At 38.3% G+C, this 17,188-nt stretch overlaps 1 non-coding gene across 1 annotated transcript; it reads left to right on the top strand.

The window, feature by feature from the left end:
• Positions 1-17,082: 17,082 nt before the first annotated feature.
• LOC121205202 (small nucleolar RNA R71) lies at positions 17,083-17,188 on the top strand. The gene has a single exon (XR_005900287.1). It is a non-coding gene; the product is annotated as a small nucleolar RNA R71 (small nucleolar RNA).

Raw genomic sequence — 17,188 nt, 5'->3', positions numbered from 1 at the left:
CCGCAACGAAATGTGTTAAAACGAAAGGCTAAATAAGTAACGATTTTGGAGACGAAAAGAGTAAATAAATGAAAATTATTTTATCATAACAACTTAGTTTCAAACGCTATCATGTGACAACTGCAGATTCAGCCATAACATCTAGGCAGGGTTTGGGGTGTTACATTTAGTGGTTCCAGAGCTAGGTTGCAAAACTCGGCTGTGGATGTGGGTTTTTAAGAAGTGATTTTCTGAAAACTGATTTCTAAATGTTTTTACTGAAAGTGTGGTACACCGAGTCTCCAGCGCCGATCTAGTAAGTTTTCTGAAACTGTGAATTGTTCTGAAATTATTTTTGATTGTATATCCTAAAATTGCTATCGGTAGTACTGAGACTACTATAGATAGATTGTACTGAAAACACTTAAAATAGTGTATACTGATATTGTAGTAAAATTGACAGACATTGATTGACACTGGGATTACGAATCAAACTTTACACTTTTGATACTGTTTTAATAAAATATCTGTCAATAAAGACTGGAACTGTAAACTGATTCATAAAATTGCTAATAAAGATAAAACTCAATTCGATAATGAGGACCGAGGTACTCATGGACGGGGTACAAGAGGCCGTGGTAGGGGTCGTAGGGGTGCTCAAGCTAGGTCTTCGTCATCTGGAAATTTGCCTAATTTGGATACTAGTGAGACACCGGCTTCACCTGTGACTGAGACTAAGTCTCATGATCGAGCGGTTAGGGATGATGCACTGTCCCAGGCTATGTTAAGGATTTTAGAGATGGTCACTAGGCCCAATACTAGAGCTGGAGGCCGTGGGTCGGTTACGGAACGACTCCGGTATAATGGAGCTGAGCTTTTCAAAGGCATTGTTGGAGTTGCCCCTAATGTGGCTGAATACTAATTGAGGCCACAGAGAGGATTATGGACGATTTGGACTGCACCCCTGAGAAAAAATTAAAGGGTGTTGTATCGCTGCTATGTGATGAGGCATATCAGTGGTGGCTAACTGTTAAGAAGGGCACTTAACCCGAACAACTGTCCTGGAAATATTTTAATACTGCTTTCCAAGGAAAGTATGTGGGTACCAGTTACGTGGATGCCCGTCGGTCAGAGTTCCTGAATCTAACTTAGGGAGATAGATCGGTGACTAAGTATGAGGCTGAATTTTTAAGACTGAAGCGCTATGCGCAAGGTATGGTGGAGACTGAGTACGAGCAATGTGTTCACTTTGAGGATGGCTTCAAGGATAATCTGAGGGTGTTGATAGCCTCGCAATGGGACTAAGACTTTGCTGCACTGGTTGATAAGACGAAGATCACTGAGAAAGTGAAGCACGCTAAGCGCCAGAACCGAGAGAGAAGTAGGAGCAAGAGGGATTTGGAGGCCTCAAGTTCCATTCAGAGGCCTAAGAAAAAGGCCAGAGTTGATGGGCAGATCAGATTTGGGGCTCCTATTACTGCTACTGGACAACCATCATGTACTGACTGTGGTAGACGCCATCAGAACGAGTGTTGGAAAAAACTGGGGCTTGTTTGAGGTGCAGTTCATTAAAGCACCGTATTAGAGAGTGTCTGTAGAGGTCCGATCAGATGCAAGCTCTGGGACTGGTATTGCACCATCTCCGAGAGCAATTCAACAGTCACCGAGAGGCCATGGACAGGTCAAAGGTGGTAATGGTTCAAAAAGCACCGGGTAGACGTGTTGGTCATACTGAGGCGAGGCAATCAGCTCTAGTTTATGGTGCACATCGCCAAGAGGATGGAGATACTCTGGACGTTATCACGAGTACATTCTTTATTTATAATGTACCTTATACTGTACTGATAGATATAGGATCCACTCACTCCTATATAACTTATACTGGTCCGAGAACTTGGGTATCTTGGTTGAGAGCACTGCAAGTGAGGTGACTGTACTGAGTCCACTAGAACAATCAGTAAGTGTAAATAAGTTGTTTAGAGACATTTCTTTAGAGATCCAATGGGCTTTTTTCCTGGCTGATCTAATGCAACTGCCTTTTGGAGAGTTTGATCTAATATTGGGAATAGACTGGTTGGTTAAACACCGAGTGAGCCTGAATTGTGCCACAAAAAAAGTTGTACTGAGAACTAAGGTGGATAGCGAGGTAGTCGTAATTAGGGAACGTCAGAACTACTTGTAGAATGTGATTTCTGCATTGAGGGCGAAAAAGTTGGTTCGTAAGGGATGTGAGGCGTATCTGACCTACATCAGTGTTTCTGATTCTGGGGATTCTTCAATTAAAGATATCAGGATGGTTAAGGGCTTTCCGGACGTATTTTCTAAAGAGCTACCGGGGTTACCTCTGAATCGTGAAGTAGAGTTCGGGATTGAGCTCCTTCCTGGTACAGCTCCAGTGTCATCGCTTCCTATAGAATGGCACCGAAAGAGCTTGTGGAGCATAAAGCTTAGATTCAAGAGTTATTGGATCGTAGGTTCATCCACCCTAGTGTTTCTCCGTGGGGAGCACCAGTTCTTTTCGTGAAAAAGAATGATGGATCCATGCGTATGTGTATTGACTACCAACAATTGAGCAAGCTGACCATAAAGTATAACTACCCCCTACCGATGATAAATGATCTGTTCAACCAGTTCCAATGAGCTTCAATTTTTTCTAAGATTGATCTCCGATCAGGATATCACTAGTTGAGAGTTAAGGAGGCTGATGTGCATAAGACAGCATTTAGGACTCGTTATGGTCACTATGAGTTCCTAGTAATGCCTTTTGGACTAACTAATGCACAGACAATTTTTATGGATTTGATGAACCAGGTGTTCCAGCCCTATTTGGATCAGTTCATGATGGTATTTATTGACGACATACTGGTATATTTGAAGACCGAGGATGAACATGATGAATATCTCAGAGTGGTTCTACAAGTTCTACGAGAGAAACAACTATACACCAAGTTCAGTAAATGTGAGTTCTAGTTACGTGAAGTAGCGTTTCTAGGACATGTGATTTCTTCTGAGGGGATTAAAGTCGATCCTCAAAAGATTGATGCTGTCTTGGATTGGAAGTAGCCTAAGACTATATTTGAGATCCGCAGTTTTCTAGGACTGGAAGGGTATGATCGGTGATTTGTAGAGGGTTTGTCATTGATTGCAACACCCTTGAATAAGTTGCTACATAAAGGTGTGCCATTTAACTGGTCTGATGCATAGCAAGAGAGATTTGAGAAGCACAAAACTGTACTGACTGAGGCCCCTGTCTTAATACAGCTAGAGTTGGGAAAAAAGTTTACTGTCTACAGTGATGCATCACATATCGGTTTGGGATGTGTGTTGATACAAGAGGGTAAGGTGGTAGCATATGCATCTCCTTAGCTTAAGACTCATGAGGCAAATTATCCAACGCATGAACTAGAGTTAGCCGCTGTGGTATTCGTACTGAAAACCTAGAGGCATTATCTGTATAATGAGAAGTATGTCGTCTACACAGATCACAATAGCCTCAGATATCTCCTCACTCAGAAGGAGCTAAATCTCAGGCAGCGTAGATGGATTGAGCTGCTTAAGGACTATGACTGTATGATTGAATACCACCCTGGTAAGGCCAATATGGTGGCTGACGCACTAATCCGTAAGGTTATGACTGATTTGAGGGCGATGTTTGCTCGCCTCAGTTTATTTGATGATAGAAGTCTTTTAGCTGAGCTTTAAGTTAAGCCTATGTGGATTGAGCATATTAAGGGTAAGTAGTTGGAAGATGAATTATTGGGCCTTTGTTTTGGACAGGTTGATAGTGGGCTTACTGGGGACTTTGGATTGAATGAAGGGGTACTCTATTTCCATGGGAGAATCTGTGTACTGAAAAACACTAAATTGAGGTAGTTGATACTGAGAGAGGCGCATAGTAGCCCATATTCTATGCATCCTGGCAGGAATAAAATGTACCGAGACCTTCGTAAGTTATACTAGTGGCCAAGACTTAAATGAGAGGTTACTGATTTTGTGGGTAAATGCCTGACTTGCCAGTGGGTAAGGCTGAGTATCAGTTACCTTCAGGGTTGTTACAGCCAGTTAAAATTTCACTTTGAAAGTAAGAGCGAGTGACTATAGATTTCGCTAGTGGGTTACCCCTCACACCTACTAAGAAGGATTCTGTATGGGTAATCGTGGATCGATTAACCAAGTCTGCCCATTTCATATCGGTGTGTACTAACTATTCACTACAGAAGCTGGCTAAACTGTATGTGTCTGAGATAGTGAGAATGCATGGGGCCGATTTCGATCATCTCTGATAGGGATCCTCACTTCACGTCTCAGTTCCGAAAAAAGCTAAATGAGCTCTGGGTTCAAGGTTAGACTTCAGTACTGCCTTCCATCCTCAGACCGATGGTCAATTCGAGTGGGTGATTCTGGTACTAGAAGATATGTTGAGAAGCTGTGTGATTGACTTCTGAGGTAGTTGGGAGGAGTATTTTCCACTGGCAGAGTTTGCTTACAATAATAGTTACCAGTCTAGTATACAAATGGCACCTTATGAGGCACTTTATGGTCGTAAGTGTCACATTCCTTTATGTTGGACTGAGTTAGGCGAGCAACGAGTTCTGGGTCCTGAACTGGTTTCTGATACTAAGGATAAGGTCAGATTGATACAGGATCAACTGAAAGCGGAATCCGATAGACAAAAGTCTTATGCGGACTTGAAGCATCACTAGATTGAGTATTCTGTGGGAGACTCTATTTTTCTTAATGTCTCGTAATGAAAGAAGGTACTGAGGTTTGGTCGTAAGGGCAAGTTGAGCCCTAGGTTTATTGGACCCTATCGCATACTGAAACGAGTGGGACCAGTTGCTTACCAGTTGGAGCTACCTCCAGAATTAAACCATATTCATGATGTGTTCCACGTATCGATGTTGAGACGCTACCGCTCTGATCCCAAGCATATTGTTCCTGTGGATGAGATCGAGGTTAGGCCAGGTCTGACTTTCGAGGAGAAGCCGAATCAGATATTAGATCGTGACATAAAGATTCTGAGGAGAAAATCTATTCCACTGGTTAAAGTCCTATGGTGTAATCATATCACAGAGGAAGCTACATGGGAGTCTAAGGATATGATGCATTAGCAGTATCCTCATCTACTCTGATCAGGTAAATTTCGAGGACAAAATTTCTTTTAGGGGGATAGAGTTGTAACGCCCCAAATTTTACGTTTTTGTTTTTGTGAATAATTGACACAATTGAGTATCTGCTTCAGTGGTTATATGTTCTGGATGTGTGCGAGAGGTCCCAAGTTCAAGGCCTAGCTTTGGCAAATTTTAGCTTTTTCCTAAATTAAGCCTTAACTACTAGTCGGTAGGCTTATATTAAATTACTGGTAATTTTATATAAGAATGGGTGATTCGTGATATTTGCGATAAGTTTTAAATAATTTATAAATGATCATTCTTGAAACCAACTATTATCACGATGAAGGCAAGTGTACCTATCGAACAGTAGTATAGCTTTAGCACGACCGGATTGTCGAACTCAAAGGAACCAAGAGTACTAGTAATTACTTTCTTTTTATTATCTAGCCTAAAAATTAAGGGATTTGTTTATCAAAACTAATTAACTAAACTAAGGGTGCAGAGAAAGAAAGTTGGGGAAAATACTTTCAGAAAATTCGATTGATTAAGACAATACCCAAGGAAAAATCCACCTAGAATTCACTTGTTATTTGACTCTGAATCAGACGATTTATTCATTTGACTTGATCCGTAGAAATCCCTAAGTTATATTATTATCTCTCTCGAGAATAATAACGTCTAACCCTAGGTTGATTAATTGAAATCTCTTTCTAATTAATGCCCTAATGTTGCATTAACTCGATCTATGGATCCCCTTATTAGGTTTCACCCCAATTTGACAAAATCTTGTCACCCTATCTCTAGTCGTTCAATCAACTCCGCTTAATTATGACAAATTTACTCTTAGACAGGGACTTTTTCTCCTCTGAATAAGCGCATTAACTTGAATCAATATTCCTGGAATATTAAGACAAGAATTAAGAATACATAATTAAGAACAAGTCAAATATTTATCATAGAATTCAGATAATAATAACAAGATCTGTCTTAGGTTTCATTCCCCTTAGGTATTTAGGGGGTTTAGTTCATAATTATAAAAGAAAACATCTCAGAAGAATAATGAATACAAAACATAAAGAAAACCCAAAACTCCTGAATGAAAATTGAAGGGAGATCTTCAGTCTTGATGAATAATCTGGCTTCTGAGATGGACCAATCGACTTTCTTTTAGTAATTCCTTGCTTCCTACTCTATGTGTCTTCCTAAGTGCCTCCTCAGGTGTTTAAATAAGTTTTAGAATGCCTAAGAGCCCTCAAAAGTGGCCTTTTCTGAATAGGATTATACTTGGGCTCGACAGGGACAAGCCCGTGTGACACGCCCGTGTGCAATTGCTCCAGACCATGGTCAAGGTTATTAAATAGGCACGGGCATGTAGTCTACCCGTGTAAGTCGTGCTTCGATCCTGCCAAATGGACACAGCCGCGTGGCTTACCCTTGTGAGGAAGTCCAGGCCATGTTGATTTCCCATGTGGGTCCATTTTCTCCGTTTTCGGCCCATTTCTCGCTCTTTTTGCCCTCCTATGCTCTCCTACGTAGAAAATATGAAATTAAAGGATTAGGAGCATCGAATTCACCAAACCTATGGATAATTCATCCAAAAAATGTGTTAAGCATGGGATAATAATATGTATAAATTATGGTTTATCAAATACCCCCACACTTAAGCGTTTGCTTGTCCTCAAGCAAAATCCTCAACTCACAATCAAAAAAAATTTTTTTCACTTTATAATCCCTATCAATAATATCTCAAAATAATCCATAAGAAATCATACATTGAAAATTCAACTAAAATTACATCAAAGTTTCAAACATTCCAAGTTGAGCATTTTATCATGAAAACATAGGTGTCCCCCCTCATCTAAGTAATCACCTTTGATCAAAATATCACAGAGTTTAGCATCCTCACTAAATATTCTCTCAAATCACTCGAGGTGTTTAAGGACATCAAATAAAGCACTTAACAGTCAATATGAAAAGTTATTATCATAGGCTTGTATGAAAATCAAATCTCCACCACTATAAATTGACATGAAACGTCTATCAAAAGGTCTTTAGAGGGTTGTAACGTGGCTTTGGTTAGGGGGTGTGGTCACAAGCTGAAAGAAAAGGTTAGAATCGAGATTGAATTGAAAAAAAATCACCTAACTAGAAAAATAACTAATTATCAGTTGAATACAAGTGAGCTTCTACTCAGAATATGGAATTAACACTTAAGCTCAAAAACGACGAATTACTACTAATATGTATGTAAGTATTGTAATTTTTTTTAAGAACAATTCAAATAACTTAGAACTTTGCTAATTGTTGCACGAAGAATAAAACATAGCTAAGCAATTAATTCAAATCAAATCTCGACAAAAATAGGGATCAAATTAAGGGATTTCAACAATAATGGGTTATGGGTTAACATTGAGGGTAAAATAATTAATGGCTTGTTAGGTTCAAAGGGGTTCACTAAGGGTTAATTATGAATGTAGGTTTTTATGGAGTGAGTGGGTTAAACCTAAGTGCCTTTATCATCTTGACATATTAACTCAAGGGTGTGGTCTTGACATGCATAATCAAGCAAGTTCTAGAATAACAAATCATTATTAACACACTCATTATCAATAATAACAGTGAGCATGAAAGAAATAATAGATGCCCTAAAGGCTCAAGATCTCACAAAAATTATAGCTTTTTTGATGTTAACCCTGTGAATTTTAACTCAAGATAATACCTAAACTTGGGGAAACAACCTAAAAATTTTTAATTCTCAAAAATCAACTTATCCTACTTGATTCTCTAATTTCTTAAAGTTTAAATAATCAATGCATGAATGCCTATGTTTTAATTCAAGACATATCAATAACAATCATAAATTAATCAAAATTCATTCTAATAATGATATGAGAAGATTATTTGAGAACAAGACAAAATTTAGGGATTTTTCTAATAATGATATAAAAGACCCCCCACACTTTAGATGTACATTGCCCTCAATGTACAAAGATAGATATACTGAAAAATATAGATATATAATTATAAGATAGGGAGAGAAGTGAAACTTCCTGAATGATGAATGAGCTCCTTGAATTGGAGTTATGGAGAATAATCGGCCAAGGCAATGATGAGAGTGGAGGAGGATACTCCGATGGTGTACGAGGTTCATTAGTCCATAAGTAAAGCGCCAAAAGAATATTATATCTGGTAGTAGCTACGGTCGTGGTCGAGCAGGACATGGCAGTCGTGGAGAACCTTTTCCAGTGAAATTTTTAGTTCCTAAGTGATGATGAGCTTTGGAGCTCTTTATAACTGTGATAAAATCAAGAACTCTTTAGGAAATATAAGGAAGTATAATTACTCGTAATGAAATAGCTGAAACTATAAATTTTCAATAAAAATTATAAAACCTAAAATTGAAATAATATTAAAAGAAAATTAAATAAAAAGTACTTAAAGAAGATAAATAAAGATAAAAATGGAAATAAAAAAAAGTCTTTAAACATCATCATCGCCGGATGGTTCGCGAGGTGGTGGTGGCGATGAGATGTGAAGGTGCTGACAAATCTGATGAGGAGTAGCATCAATGTGATCAAAGCGCTGAAAACACTGATGCTCAAATCGAGTAAGGCACTCAGAGATGTTAGAGTATGAAGCTGCCACATGAACTGGACGATGGATGGGTGGTGGCTGAGACGATGGGCTAAGATGGCGTGCAGGTATTGCAGGGATGGAGCGAGGGCTAATGCCTTAGAGCGGCTAGGATCATAGGTGGCTTAGGCAGGGACGAGGTCCTTCCAGCATTTGGAGGGAGAGTAGTGGATGTGGTGATGGAGGGTGTCGAGCTTGTTGTCATCCATGAACTCCTCCGTATATAGCCCTAGTGCAATTCCGAACTCCGATACGCTTAATTGGCGCACTAAACCACCGAGGCGAAATTGGACCATTCTAGGATCGTCAAAGTTTGTCATGACGACTGATCACGAGGTTTCGTGATAAGTTTTAAATATTTATAATTACTCGTTCTTGAACTAACTATTATCACGATGTAGGCAAGTGTACTTATCGAACAGTAGTATAGTTTTAGCAAGACCGAATTGTCGAACCCAAAGGAACTAAAACTACTAGTAATGACTGTCTTTTTATTATCTAGCCTAAGAATAAAGAGTTTTGTTTTAATTAACTAATTATTTAAACTAAGAACTCACAGAGAAAAGAATTGGGGAATTGCTTTTGGGAAAATCAATTGAATGAAGATAACACCTAAGGAAAAATCCACCTAGACTTTACTTGTTATTCTGGCTCCGAATCGGACGATTTATTCATTGAACTTGTTCCATAGAGATCCCTAAGTTATGTTATTATCCATATTCAAGACTAATAACGTCTAATCCCTAGATTGAATAATCGAGACTTTTCTCTAATTAACACTCTAGGGTTGCATTAACTCGATTTATGGATCCCCTTATTAGGTTTTACCCTAATCCAGCAAAATCTTGTCACCCTATTTCTAGGCGCGCAATCAACTCCGCTTAATTATGACAAATGTACTCTTAGACAGGGTCTATTCCTCCTCTGAATAAGAGCATGTCTTGAATCAGTATCCTGGGATAACAAAACAAGAATTAAGAACACATAATTAGAACAAGTTAAATATTTATCATACGATTCAGAAAATAATAACAAGATTCATCTTATGTTTCATTCCCCTTAGGTATTTAGGGGTTTTAGTTCATAACTAAATAAGAAAACATCTTAGAAGAATAAAGAATACAAAACTTAAAGAAAACCCAAAACTCCTGAAAGGAAATTGAGGAGAGATCTTCAGTCTTGATGATAAACCCAAAACTCCTGAAAGGAAATTGAGGAGAGATCTTCAGTCTTGATGATGAATCCGGCTTCTGAAATGGATCAATCAGCTTCCTTGGAGTAATTCCTTACCCCCTATTCTCCGTCCCCCATTTTCTTCCTTCACTAGGGTGTATTTATAGGCTTTAGAATGCCTAGAAGCCCTCAAAAGTGCCCTTTTCTGAATTGGACTTAACTTGGGCTCTACAGGGACACGCCCGTGTGCGATTACTTCAGGCCGTGGTCGAGCCTGTTAAAATGGCACGAGCGTGTGCTATACCCGTGTGAATCGTGCTCCAATTCTGCCAGATTGACACGGCCGTGTGGTCTGCCCGTGTGAAGAGGTCCAGGCCGTGTTGATTTCGTACTTTGGCCCATTTTCTCTATTTTTGGCCCGTTTCTCGTTCCTTTCGCTCTCCTATGCTCTCCTAAGTATAAAACATGAAATTAAAGCATTAGGAGCATCGAATTCACCAATTCTAATGACAAATCATCCATAAAATGCATTAAACATGGGGTCAAAATATGTATAATTTACGGTTTATCAAATACCTCCACACTTAAGCATTTGCTTGTGGATAATATCTCAAAATTATCCATAGGTAATCATACATTGAGAATTCAACTAAGAAGAACATAAAAGTTTCAAACATTCCAAGTTGAGTATTTAATCATGCAAACATAGGTGTTTCTCCGCATCTAACTAATTACCTTTGATTCAGAATATCACAGAGTTTCACATCCTCACTAAAGATTCACTCAAATCACTCGAGGTGTTTAAGGAAAATAAATGAAGCACTCAATAGTCAATAATGAAAAGTCATTACCATAGGCTTGCATGAAAATCAAATCTCCACCATTATAATTTAAGATGATACAACAATCAAAAGGTCTTTAGAAGGCTGTAACGAGGCTTGGTTAGGGGGTGTGGTCACAAGCTAAAAGAAATGGTTAGAATCGAGATTGAATTGAAAAATTACGTAACTAGAAAAAGAGTTAATCTTTACTTGCGTACAACAGAGCTTCTTCTCAGAAAATGAAATTACAGATATGTATACATATTTTTTTTATAAGAACAAGTTAAAATAATATAGACTAACTATCAAGAACAAAACATAGCTAGGCAATCCATTCAACTCAAATCTCGACAAAAAATAGGGATTAATTTAAGGGATTTCAACAATAATAGGTTAAAGGTTAATATTAAGGGTAATACAAGAAATGGCTTGTTAGGTTCAAAGGGGTTTACTAGGGGTTAATCGTGGAGGTAGGCTTTTCATGGCATGAATGGGTTAATCCTAAGTGCTTTAATCATTTTGACATATCAAATCAAATGGTGCGGTCTCGACATGCATAATCAAGCAAGTTCAATACTGACGCACTCAAAGCAATAATGAAAGTGAGCATGAAAGAATTAATAGATGCTCAAAAGGCTCAAAAATCTTACAAAAAATTATGGCTTTTTGATGTTTAGACTCGTGAATTACAATTCAAAGTAATACCTAGACTTGGGAAAACAACCTATAATTTTAAATTCTTAAAAATCAACTTATCATGCTTGATTCTCTAATGTCTTAAAGTTTAAATAGTCAATGCATAAATCTCTGTTTTAATTCAAGATATATCAATCAAAATCATAAACCAATCAAAATTTATCTTAAATATGATATGAGACCTTTTCAAGAGAACAAGGCAATCATTAATAAATACCCCCCACACTTAAGATGTACATTGCCCTCAATATACAAAGATAGATATTAGAGTATAAAAATAAGATAGGGGGAGGATTGAAACTTCATGTATTAAGAACGGATGATATCCTTGGATTGGCGAGATCGAGTATTGGAGATAACTCTGGATGGCAAGCTTGACTCTGAAGGTAAGTCATTTTTTTGAAAAGGAAAACAAATGAATCTTAAAAACAAATAAGTCTTAAAAACTTAATAAAAGAAAAATAAAGTAAGATAATTATTCTAATTTTTCAAATGGCAGGGCCGGGGCACACGCCCGTATACGCCATGGCTCAGTCGTGTTTGTCGCGAATTAAGATGTCGCCACACGGTCTTCTCGCACGCCCGTGTATATAGGCTGTGTGGCTACAAGATCGTGTCGCACGGCTGTGTATGGCGTGGTTGGCTTCTCCCACGGTCGTGTAGGTTGGCGCACGCCCTTGTCATTCTGGTAGTGTTGTCCAAGTGTGCTAGACACGAGCGTGTTGTACGCCCCTGTTTATTTGGCAGATTTGACCACGGTCATGTCGCACGACCGTGTCGTTTTATCGCAGCCCATGTTTGGGGAAATCTTCTACCCTGTTTCTGCACGGCCATATCAAACGGTCGCGTTTCTATCCATGTTGGTCACACAGTCTTAAGCACGGCCGTGTGCTAGGCCATGTGGAGTTGGGAACCTATGCTTTAAGTACTCTGTTAGTGACCTAAATGTTTAAAACTTGAAATGTAAATAATTTAAAACCGTTAGTATTCGGGTTGCCTCCCGAGAAGCGCTTGTTTATAGTCTAAGCTCGACTATTACCTTGTTGGTTTATTCAGGGCGGTTTGTGGAGTCGTAGCTCCTTTCTATTGACTTTAAAATTCTCACCATTATAATGTTTGAGACGGTGTCCATTTACTTTGAAAGTACCGTATGATGGGTGACTTACCTCTATTGTGCCATATGGAAGAACAGATTGAATTACGAAGGGTCCTGACCATCGTGATTTTAGTTTCCCGGGAACTAATTTGAGTCTTGAGTTGTATAGTAAGATGAGATCTCCAACTTCAAATTTTTTTCGTTGCTTTAAACGAACGTCATGGCGCCACTTTGCTGCTTCCTTGTATAGGCATGAATTTTCATATGCATTGGCTCGCCATTCATGAAGCTCGTTCAGCTGCATCAACCTATTTTTTTCCTGCAAGTTCGGGATCAAGGTTTAGAAATTTAATAGCCCAAAAAGCTTTATGCTCTAGTTCGAATGGTAGATGACAACTTTTTCCATAAACAAGTCTATAAGGTGATGTCACTATGGGAGTCTTAAAAGCAGTTCTGTAAGCCCATAAGGTATCGTCTACTTTTGTTGCCCAGTCTTTTCTATTTGATTCTATTGTTTTTTCAAGGATCTGTTTGAGTTCTCAGTTTACTACTTCAACTTGTCCATTAGTTTAAGGATGGTATAGGGTGGCCGTTCTATGATGAACTCCGTATTTCTTAAGGGTTTTTTCAAATTGGGTATTACAAAAATGAGTGCCCCTGTCACTGATAATTGCTCTAGGTGTTTCGAATGTCGAGAAGAGTTTTTTAAGGAAACGTACTACCACTCTAGCATTATTAGTAGGTAGAGCTTGGGCTTCTACCCATTTGGACATGTAGTTAACTGCTACTAAGATGTATTTATTCCCAAATGAACTAGAGAATGGGCCCATGAAATCGATACCCCACACGTCAAATATTTCACATGAAAGCATATAGTTTTGAGGCATTTCATCACGTTTAGATATGTTACATGTCCGTTGGCACTTGTCACATGAAGTAACATACTTGATAGCGTCTTTGAATAATGAAGGCCAATAAAAACCTAATTCAAGTATTTTGTGTGCGATCTTAGTTCCACTATAGTGTCCTCCGGTTGGCCCTGAGTGGCAATGTTCCAATATTTTTGATATTTCTGATCCTGTAACGCATCTTCTGATGACTTGATCTGCACATCTGCGAAATAGAAATGGATCGTCCCAAAAGTAGTTTTTCACATCAATAAAGAATTGATTTTTTTTTGCTGGTGTGTTAACCCTTTTGGGATAATGTTAGCAGCTAAAAAATTCGCAATGTCTACAAACCAAGGTACCTCGGAGTTAGATATAGCAAAAAATTGTTCTTCAGGGAACAAATCATTTATTTCAACGTTATCTAGTTCTCTGGTATTGGATTTCTCGAGCCTAGACAGATGATCAGCCATGAGATTTTTAGCTTCTTTCTTATCCTGAATCTCAAATTCGAATTCCTGCAATAGGAGAATCCATCGAATGAGTCAAGGTTTTGCATCGATTTTAGTTAAAAAGTAGTGAAGTGTGGAATGGTCAGTGTAAACAACAACTTTAGACAAATCAAATATGATCGAAATTTATCAAATGCAAAAACCACAGCCAGCAACTCCTTTACTATAGTAGTATAGTTTTCTTGTGCAGCCGTTAAGGTTTTGCTAGCGTAATAGATAGGTTGAAAATGCTTGTCTCTTCGCTGTCCCAATACTGCACCTACTGCAAAGTCACTCGCATCACACATTAGTTCAAATGGAAAGTTCCAATCATGTGCAATTATGATTGGGGCATTAATTAATTTATCCTTTAAAGTATTAAATGCTTCTAAACATTCCTGATCGGAGTTAAAAGGTATATCTTTTCCTAGAAATTTAGTCAAAGGCTTAGCTATTTTAGAAAAATCCTTAATAAATATTCTATAAAAACCAGCATGTCCTAAAAAACTCCTAATAGCCTTAACCGAACTAGGGGGTGGTAATTTTTCGATTGTTTCTATTTTAGATTTATTCACCTCAATCCCTTTACTAGAAATATTATGCCCTAATACAATACCTTCTTGAACCATGAAGTGACATTTCTCCCAGTTAAGCACAAGGTTTGTTTCTCACATCTTACTAAAACTCGTTTTAAATTTTTAAGGCAGAGATGGAAAGAGTTACTGAATACCAAAAAATCATCCATGAAGACTTCCATGATATCTTCTACGAGTTCATCGAATATGGCCATCATACAGCACTGAAAAGTTGCAGGAGCATTACATAATCCAAAAGGCATTCTATGATAAGCGAACATACCATATGTGCATGTGAATGTCATCTTTTCTTAATCTTCAGGAGCTATTGGGATTTGGAAGTAACCAGAGAGTCCGTCTAGAAAGTAGTAATACATGTGTCCGGATAATCTTTCCAACATTTGGTCAATGAATGGCAAGGCGAAGTGATCTTTTCTTGTGGCATCATTCAGTTTCCTGTAGTCTATGCAAACTCTCCACCCTGTGACTGTTCTTGTTGGGATTAATTCATTCTTCTCGTTGGTCACAATCGTCATGCCTCCTTTCTTGGGGACAACCTACACTGGACTTACCCAAGAACTGTCAGAAATAGGATAAATAATTCCAGCATCTAGAAGTTTAATTACCTCGGGTTTTACAACTTCTTTCATGTTGGGGTTCAAACGTCTTTGAGCTTGCACACACTGTTTGTATTCATCTTCCATCAAAATTTTGTGGGTGCAAAAAGAAGGGTTGATTCATTTAATGTCATAAAATTTCCAAGCTATGGCCTTTTTATGTTCTTTTAATACTTGGATTAATTTTTCTTTTTCCTTGGGTTGCAAATTAGAAGCAATAATAACTGGTAATGTAGAATTATTTCCAAGAAATGAATGCGTATTCTAAGTGGTTTGGTAATTGTTTAAGTTCCAGTTTGGGAGGCTCTTCAATAGAGGGTTTTTCTTAATTTCATCTTTTATCTTAATACCCTCATATTCTACTTGTCTTGATGAATGGTCATTAGGTTCCTCACCTGTCTCCTCGTCTTGAGCTAGATACGGTTCCGTCGTCTCCTCTTGTACAATTTCCTAAAAAGAGTCTTGAGTAATATGATCAATAGAATCAATGAAATAACATGAATCATCATGTTCCCTAGAGAATCTCATAGCATCGTAAATTTTAAAGATAATCTCCTCGTCACCTACGCTAAGTACCAATTTACCATCTCCCACGTCAATCACAGCTCTAGCAGTGGCTAGGAATGAGCACCCTAAAATTAAGGGTACTTCTACATCTTTATCCATGTCAAGCACAACAAAATCAACAAGGAATATAAATTTATCTACTTTTACGAGTACGTCTTCTATAATACCCCTAGGATATTTAACAGATCATCAGCTAATTGAACACTCATCCTAGTAGGTTTGGGTTCCCCAAGACCAAGTTGTTTGAACATTTTATATGGCATCAAATTAATGCTAACGCCTAAATCAGCTAGTGCTTTTTCAACATTCAGACTACCAATTAAGCAAGGGATAGTAAAACTTCCTGGATCTTTCAGTTTGGTTGGCAGCTTGTTTTGGAGTATGGCTGAGCACTCCTCGTTGTGTTCTACTGTAGATAAGTCCTCGAACTTCCTTTTATTTGTTAGAAGCTCCTTCAAAAATTTTGCGTAGGTAGGCATCTGCGAGATGGCTTCAAAAAAAGGTAATTTGATATGTAATTGCTTAAAAAGTTCAAGAAACTTACCGAATTGTGCATCAATGCGATCTTTTTTTAATTTTGCTGGATATGAAACTGGTGGTTTATATTCCTCCGGCACTGGTTTGTCACTATTTTCGGGTTTTTCTTCCCTCCTTTTGCTTTCCACGTCTTATTATGCTAACTTCTTTCCAGATTCCACTAACACTTTCCCACTCCTTAGTGTAACTACTTTGACATGCTCTCTTGATTTGGTGTTACTAAGTAAATTTCCTAGTGGTCTTTCCGAGATCAGTTTGGATAACTAGCTTATCTGAGTTTCAAGCCCTTAGATCGATGCTTGTTGATTCTTAAGTGCTGTCTCGGTATTCTAAAAACGGGTTTCTGACACTGATATAAACTTTGAGAGCATCTCTTCAAGGTTTGGCTTCTTTTCCTGTTGGTAGGGTGGTTGTTGGTAACCTGGAAGATGTTGTGGTCTTTGGTTTTCTTGACCGCCCCACGAGAAATTGGGGTAGTTCCTCAAACCTGCATTATAAGTGTTATTGTATGGATTGTTTTGAGGTCGAGGATTATTACCCATGTAATTTAATTGCTCGTTATCCATGTTGTGGTCATGAGGTTGGTATTCCGAATGGTTTGTTCCGCCGTTACTTGCTTCGCACTGCATTATTGGGTGAACCTGTGAAGAATTAAGAAAACCATCAATCTTTTTATTTAAGAGTTCTACCTGATTAGAGAGCATGGTGACTGAATCGACGTTATAAGCGTCGGTTGTTTTTGTTGGCTTTGTCCTCATAACTTGCCACTGATAGTTATTCAGTGAAATCTCTTCTATAAACTCATAGGCATCTTCCGGTGTTTTATTGTTGATGGTTCCGCCAGTAGCTGTGTCAACCATTTTCTGAGTCGAAGGATTCAGACCATTGTGAAATGTTTGTACTTGGTGAGGGCACCTTCTCAAAAGGTCCTTGTATCTCTCCCATGCATCGTAGAGTGTTTCTAAATCTTTGCACAAAAGAAGAGATATCATTACGTAACTT

Source organism: Gossypium hirsutum, chromosome A08 (genome assembly GCF_007990345.1).
Source record: "Gossypium hirsutum isolate 1008001.06 chromosome A08, Gossypium_hirsutum_v2.1, whole genome shotgun sequence".
NCBI lineage: Eukaryota > Viridiplantae > Streptophyta > Magnoliopsida > Malvales > Malvaceae > Gossypium > Gossypium hirsutum.
Note: the sequence above shows the minus strand (reverse complement) of the source record. Positions and strands in the feature narration are given on the sequence as shown.